The sequence below is a fragment of the Rissa tridactyla genome, chromosome 3, assembly GCF_028500815.1.
Source record: "Rissa tridactyla isolate bRisTri1 chromosome 3, bRisTri1.patW.cur.20221130, whole genome shotgun sequence".
Lineage (NCBI taxonomy): Eukaryota > Metazoa > Chordata > Aves > Charadriiformes > Laridae > Rissa > Rissa tridactyla.
In genome coordinates, this window is record NC_071468.1 from 120,511,022 (window position 1) to 120,519,366 (window position 8,345).

Consider the following 8,345-nt stretch of genomic DNA (forward strand, 5'->3'; position numbering starts at 1 on the left):
CAGAAGTGACGGTTTGTCACAAAAGCTGCTGCCCAAAGCCATCTCTTGCTCTTTCCTCCGTGGAAGCAGGTTCCACAGAAATGGCTTTCTTTTCTATGCAGCATTTTTTTCCTCTCCTGCACCACGGGACGCTTCTGTGACTAACTGTCACTTGTGTTTTGGGAGGCCTAACTGTGCCTAACTGTAGGAGTGCCTAACTGTGACCACTCACACACCGGGCAGCTAGGCTCATGACTGTGAGTTTCAAAAGAAACACTTTGCTTGGGGATTTTTGGGCTGTCTGTGTAGTACTCTTCTTCAGAGTTTCATTTTCTCCCCACTGCCTCTGAAACAACAGGCCTTACTCAATCCCTGTGTCCCAACAGCAATCGAAATTCTGCAGAACTCAATACAATCGTATTTGTTCAATATATGCTTAAATCAGTGTAGTTGGAGCCATGATCAAAAGGACCCCATGCAACACTCTCCTCGGAAGAGGGGAAATCACTGCAGGTTTGCCTTTTAGATAATCCTTTTAGATAATCCTTCAGCCTCCCTGCGTGGTGCGGCTCGAACAAACCTCGAATTACCAGCGGCTGGTACAGCTCTGTGTCACATGGCAACCCCTCCCTCAAAGAAGTCTTCTGAGGGTGGTTTCCTCCTGCTCTGTGACACATTGCTGAAGCTCAGCTTCCTATTTTGATGATTCTGGATTGGTTTCAATGTCAGAATTTGCCTACAAACAAGATTTGTGTATTGTGGTATTTGCTTACGCCTGTACTTCTGTGGGGATGCCTCAGGTGAACTCCTGTACAAAAGGAAAGTGTCTTTCAGCTTTAAACAAAAACTAGAAAATTACTCAATATCCTCTAACATCTGCATAGAAGGAGGAGAGTCTCACCTGATTCATTTCTATGGAGTTTCACCAAAGTCAGTTGTGGCAACCTGGCGGAGCTCCCTTCATTTTAATGGAGCTGCCACCAATTTACAGCAGCGAAGTCTCAAACTGTTGTTTCTTCGTGAAATGTTACAAGGTAGGGAAGAGATTTAAGGAAACATTTCAAATGAAAATTATTAGCCTTTCTATCTGAAAATTCAAGAGTCATGTTTAGCATCAGGTATACAGTGATTAACATTAATAGAAGGGCACTCCTAGTGACTTATTTATCGCTGTATATCTTCATTCTTGCATCTCATAAAAGCATGGTGAAGTCTAATGACCATGTAAAACTATATGCGCTCAATTCCAGACTACTGTTACTTGAAGAATTTATCATCATCAACAGCACGATGATCATCGTCCATGAAGGAAACTGTAACTATTACTAGTAATATTATGGGAAAGTCTGTGTGAATTAAAGGTGTTAGACCCTTGATTCACTCCAATGTTATTCTACAAAGAAATTGGGATCTGGCCACCACGGAGCTTGCTGCTGCATAAGGACTATAGTTTCTTTTAGCACTGCGAGAGGATCCCAAGGGTGAAGTGTTCCTGCTCTTCTCATGTCACTCCATCCATGTTTTCACAAAGCTTGAGGAAGAATTTTCAAATACCTGTGTGAGGAGAAGGACTTACTGCAGTTGTACATGAGACTCAGCTTCAGTAAGTCAGTCCTGATGAAATCCAATCTCTGCCCAAAGATCCCATTAAATTCAGGAATTTTTGTTGTAGTGGAAGGAGCATTGCTATTGATGTTGAAAGAATATGTATGGTCTGTAGTGCAGGACTGACTCATAATCATATGGGGTATTGAGGTCATGAAGGAAACTCTCATTATGTTTGTCAAAGGCATATGCAAAACCTATACAAAAACATACACACGTGATTAGGCAAGACCAGAAATAAAACTTAGTATGTAACTTCTTTTCAATATGTTTTACCTGCGACTAAATAATGGTCTGGCTGTCAACATGTAGGCAGCCATTCTTAACCAGACACCTTTTAGCATTGTCAAAAAATGCTAAAACGCACCTACAGATGATTCTTAGTCATTTCAGACCTGCGATGTACCTTCAATAATTCCATCCCACCATAGCTGAATATAGGCCTTGTGATTTGTCCTGGATTGCTCATGGTAAAATCCCAAGGCATGCAGGAGCTCATGTTGCCCTATGGCTTTGTAGTCACATCTCTCTCCTATAAACACTGTCTGGCCACTCTGAAAGTTCCTCATGTAAGACCAGCACCTGCAAGGCAAAGACTCAGATATTGCACCCATTTTGCGTAATACCTTTTATGACTTGTATCTACACATTAACTCAACTGCAAGATCAAGGTAAAAGTAAAAAAATCATATTTTTTAGAATTTCCCATCTGTGTTTTTCAGTCTTGCCCAGACTAGGTTCGCAATGCCAGAACACAGAGCAACGTGTACCTTCAGCATCCTGCCACAGCTTGGCAGTGAGTCCCTGTCCCAGGTGTGATTGGCCTCTTTCTTCCTTTTTGCTTTCCACGGAGGGCAGCACATGCATGTTCTTGTAAAGGAGGTGGTGATGGCAAATGTTATTGCTCTTCAACTCTGGGTAGCCCCAGACCAAGCAGTGTAGGATGGGGAGAAGCAGAAGATGAACAGTGCAGGGTACGGCAGGTTCCTGATAACCTCATATTCTGCATTGCCTGTCGTTTATATGTATGTTTATCAAAGTTTTTAAATAACTGGCCCGATTTTCAAAGGCGCTGAGCAGTCTCCAGTGTACTCAGGATGCACTGTCTTCCTTGGTTTGGTTCCCAAATACAGATTGAAATCCTAACTTTTCATGTCCATTCAGAAATAATTCTGTGGGGTTAAAAAAAAAACAAACAAAACCCACAAAAAACAGCTGCCCAAAAATGCCGTGCACCAGTCTCCCCCGCACCCGAGGGCAGATCTACACTGGAATCCTTGACATAGACACCATCTGGTGTCACCAGCTCCTTCCCAGCAAATGGGGAGGTCCCCCGACCTAACTTTAGGCAGTCACACTGTTGGCATCTGCTGCTGAGCTGGCTTCCCTGGCACCTTTACGGTCCCTGGACAGTAATAGGGATTTGGGTTGTGAGTCAGCAGACCTGTTTTAGACTGCTATTTTAGGAGAGATGGTTTGTGGCCTGGAAGAGTCACGTCACCACCTCCCTGCTGACTGCAAAGGCAACCTGAGGTGACCTGCCCAGCCGTCGAGGTTGGTGGCTTCAACATTTGGTCGATTAAACCCAACCCTGCATCTGGAAGCAAGGAGGAAGCTACAGGCTAATGCCAACACACTAGTGACAAACCCTGCCCCTAATGGACGCCAGGAGGAGATTATTTGCTTGTTTTCCCTGAAAGAGTGCCAAGAAAGGGATTCATTTCAGTAGCTAGGATGTGAATGGAAATAAAATAATGTTTTCTTATACTAAGAGAACATCAAATGCAGATAATACCTTTGGTCAGTCTGTTTGCATTGGGTTTATGTCCCATGTAATACAAATAAATTTGTGGGCAGAAACGTGGCTCAGGTATTTATGTCCTTTGTACAAGCAAGAATGAAAACGAATGTCTCCTGAGCTGGAAAAACTATCATATCAAACAAGGTGGTACAAACCAGATTGTTAATACAAAATTACCCGTCCAGCTTCTCAAATTTCAGGTAAGTCTGTTCCCCTTCGGAGGGCTTGAAATCAACCCGAGACTTCAGCCTGAACACGTCCTACGCCTGCAGGGTAACGCCTTTGGCATTCAGATCCGAAACACGCAGCAGAGGAGAACAATAGCAGTTGTTCTGCTTTTACAATACCTGTAAACATAATTCTACATAGAAAGTATGACCAGCGAGCATTAAAAATATGAACATATATAAAAAATATCTACCTGGATCAAAGGGCTGTTAGCAGAATTCCCTGACTGGAGTAATTTTGGCAGAGGCCATAGGGAGAGATATTAACTTTTATTAGATAAGCTGATAATGCTGAAACAAACAAGCTGACTTCTGGACATCCAGGGCATTGCTCAGGTTCTGCTGGGGAATTTTATTGCATGTTATTATGTGATTTCAAGTTTATAGTAAACTTTGAGCTCGGGGCTGGTAAACACACAAGAGATCCATATGATTTTAACGCTGATTTACTCTTAGTTTTGCCTCCTAAATTGTTCAAAAATTAAAATAGTCCCTAAAATTAGATGAAAACAAGCAGGGTGAATGCTCTGAACTTTTTAACTTATACAATACCTGCATTTCCTTTCTGCCTGTGCTGAGCTGGGGCTGTTAAGAAGAGATAAAGCACGAAGATCAACACGCGTGTTCTTGAGATTAGGATTTCCTGACTTCGTTATCTAGAGATCTCAGCCAGATACAACGATGCTAATTAAATCGGCTGCTCATCAGCATCCGGCTGGTGACTGGGGCTCTTACATTGAAAACTACATGTGCTGGGGCAGAGCTGTGTCGCACTGTCCGTCCAGCAGTTACAAGGGCATTGATGCAGCGTAACTCAAAGGCAAATGAGACAAAAGCAGCCCGGAGAGCTGGACAGAGAGAGTATATCTAATGCAAGTAATATAGTGCTGACATAATAAAAAGCCTTATTACCCAGGCTATTAGCTAGGAAATAGCGGATGAATGAATGAATAGCGGATGAATAGCGGATTCCATCTGTAGGAGTTGGTCCTTGGAGCATTCCTCTCCAGCTGTTGATGAGATCAACATGCTTCTGTTAACATTTTAAGCCCAATCTACACTCTTGCTGATGTTGGTTTAGATCAGCAGCCCATACCGGTAAGATAATATCACCTTCAAAAAGCTTCCTTCCCGTTTCTGAAATGACGTCAACAGCCATGTAGGCCAGAGTAACATCAAGAACTACAGTGTGTGTTTTTTCAAAGACCACACAACTTATCAGGCCACCTCATCAACCAACCCATCTCGCTTTAAACAGCAACTGCCCAGAAACAAGCAAACAAATAACCGTTGCCAAACTATAACTTGTCAGTCCTCCACCTGCAGCTAAGGAGGATTTGGGGCTGAATTAAGATTCCCATAACAATTTCATAACACCTGCCCAGAGGAGATTTTATTCTTTTTTTCCGGGCTTGTACCTCAAAACAACTGTGGACTTCTGAACATGGAAGTTGATATATAGGTGGAATGGATTTGTCCAGAAGTTAGGCATCTAATAGCCTAACGAGTTAGCTAACCTAGGCTAATCATCTGGGATTCCCCATGTGATCAAAGGAGACAGACAAGGACTCTGTAGAGGGAAGAAGTTCTGTCCACCTTTTCAAACACCTGAATCTGAACTAAGCTCAGATTCGAGCAATTAAATCTAAATGCCTACGCCACAGTACCCATGTATGTACTGTATGTCTCAGATCCCATTACAGCTGTGTGTCCATCCAGTTGCCAAAACGTAGGTGTCTGCTGCCATATGAGATGCACAAGGGTATCCGAAATATCCACATGGGCTAGTAGATAGAAAGTTTGGAGGACTTCTTCCCCTTCTGGAGTGGTGCTGGAGTGGGTGGATTTGAACTGGGAACAGACACCTGTGTTTTAAGCACCTGATCCACACCTTCCATGCTTTAAAAACACAGCATTTGAGACTCTAATTTTATACCCTGATTTTTTAAGGTGCCAGATTCCCCATGAAGAGTTAAGTCCAGAGCCCAGCCACTGTATGGTCCTGCTAGTGTAACATTTTCATTTAATGTTCTGGTATAAGCACATTCCCAACACAGACAGTTCATATTCAGACCTTTTGTTATAGTAATCAGTTATATTGTCCTTACATACATACGGAGAAAAGAAGAAGAAAACAAAAACAACAATAAAACCAAACCCTACACCGTGTTTTCTGTTCTGACAGCAAAACCAGAGGAAACTTACACCACAGCATAAAGCAGATAACAGGCAATGTCAGGAAACAAAAACTCTCTCAAGGCAATGCTCTGAAAACCTGGGGCAGGGCTGAAGGTACTTAAGCTCCATGTCTTGGTCTTCAGTCATGTGAAACCAATCAACTCACTTAAGATAAATGCGCATCAATGAAGCAGAAGACAAATGAGAACCACTGCCAAGGTTTCTCCAGAAGTTGTGTTGCAGAAGAGTGCAGTGGGGAGGGATGTAGGTTCAGTCCAAGGGTTGCTGAGCCTTCCCCAGAAGCAGTTGACCACGTTTCCAAATTTAAGATAAAAAGATCTTGGGCTTCATATAAAATTATCCTTCTGGAAATTTCTTGGCCTTTCAATCTTCCCTTGCTAACACCAACCTTTTCTGGACCTTTCTGTCCTCTGCCCTGTGCTCTGCTCCTGCCTTTCCATCTTCTCTGGCTGTTACCAAACTCCAAAGTAGAGATCTTCTCTCCAGAAGTAGCTGGTGTTCACCCCACACATTTTTAATTGTCCCGCAAAACTTATTGTATCCGTGATGCATTTGGGGTTTTTTTTCACATAGGAGGGAGCTTTCACTCCCCTCTGGTGCCACCACATCTGCCAGACTTGTAGTCCCCAAAGCCTAGCTCAGACCTTTGTAATAATTCAACACTCTGCTTATTTACTGTCCTGACTTACCTGAGTTTATTTCTGGAATGTCCCTTTTTAGCTGCCTCCCATCAACATCACCAACTATCAAAAGAAATACTACACCTAAGTTAGTGACCAAATGACATGAGTTGATATATAGTTCCCCACTTGATGAATGATAGGCTTCCACTAATATAAAAGTATTGCATCTTTACCTGTCTTCAACAGAGCTTTGCACCTGACACATAGAAAGTACAGTTTCAAAATCACAGACAAATTAAGTGAAATCTCACCTTGATCCCAAGCCAGAAAATGGAGGATCAGGTGGGAATACCATAAAGGCTGAAGAGCAGGTAACCAGTGCTGTGAAACAACCTGTCCTCCAGGAATCCATTTCAGAAGATCATCTGGTGCTACCTGCCTATATAGATACAGTGTCCTGCAGGTGAATAGCCTTCAGAAGTACTGATAAGCATAACCCGCAAAAAAAGTGAACTGTAAAAGGAAGAGCAGATTTTATTCTTATTAGATATAGTCGTAAGCCAACCCAATAAGCAATCTGCCTCCCCATTTTATAACTATTCTTAACATATTAACCCTTGTAGCAATCAGGAGCTATTGAACTGTGACTTCTTCAGAGATAATCTCACTCTTTTCTTCTGCTTTAGGAACCACCCTGGCCCCATCCTGACATGAGACCACTGAAGCTGCTGAGTATGGAAGTAACAACCTCTTCAAAAGAAGAGGCCTATGGTCTGCAACCTGAATAAATCACTTTAAGAGAAGGTTGGCTTGGTGGGATGTGGGGTTTTTTTGTATTTCTGGAAACATCTTGGGAGATGCAACTAAATTTTTGTTTTCTTCTGATTCTATGGGTAAAACATCATCTTTAATTTAAAAATAGCATTATTTTTGTAATCAACATAATGTCAGCCATCAAGTTCCAGCAAAATGTGTTGGTTTGGGTTTCCTCAGGAGATCTTGAAGACATAGTCTCTCAGAGTAGATGCACAGCGAGGGGTCCTGGTTTGGTCCCTCTCACGTACCTATGAAGCCATGTGCTCCCAGTGTTTTGCATGGGAACCACACCCGGGTCTTTCCCTGTGAACACAAATCATGTGGGCCCGAGTGAAGCAGGGCAGGAGAACGTCCCCTTGGTGAGAAGGCAAGAGCAGGGCTGAGCTTTGCCTCTGACTGTTCAAAGGGTTTCTCTTCCTGGCAGCCACAAGAAGGGGCTTTGCACGCTCCTGCACACTCAGTACTGCTACCCGCATGGGGCATCTGCCTGGCCGATCCCATCAGTCCAGTGGTACCAGAGAGGGGAGTGAGGATCAGAGTGCGCAAAGCAGGAGTTAATCCACGTGCCTCATCTGCATCCTTCCCCTAGAGGCATGAACACAAACATAAAACCAGGGTCAGAGGAAACAGAAACTGAACTCACCGAAGAGCACCCAGCAGCTGACACTTCCCAGCCTGCCTGTCAGAGGAGCAGCAGAATGGGGGTTACGGGGTGCTTGCCCAATCAGCCTCCTGAAACACAACTTGCAGAGGAAGAAAATCCACTAATGGCCAGCTGGCACAAGCCATCCCCGACTCCAGGACTCAAGGGCATAGACCAAAAAAACAGGAACAAATGTCATAGAACCATAGACTTGCCTAGGTTGGAAGGGACCTTTCAGATCATCGAGTCCAATCATCAACGTAACTCTGACAAAAACCATTACTAAACCATATCTCTAAGCACTATGTCTACCCATCTTTTAAACACCTCCAGGGATGGTGCCTCAACCACTTCCCTGGGCAGCCTGTTCCAATGCTTCATAACCCTTTCAGTGTAAAAATTTTTTCTAATATCCAACCTAAACCTCCCCTGGTGCAACTTGAGGCTGTTTC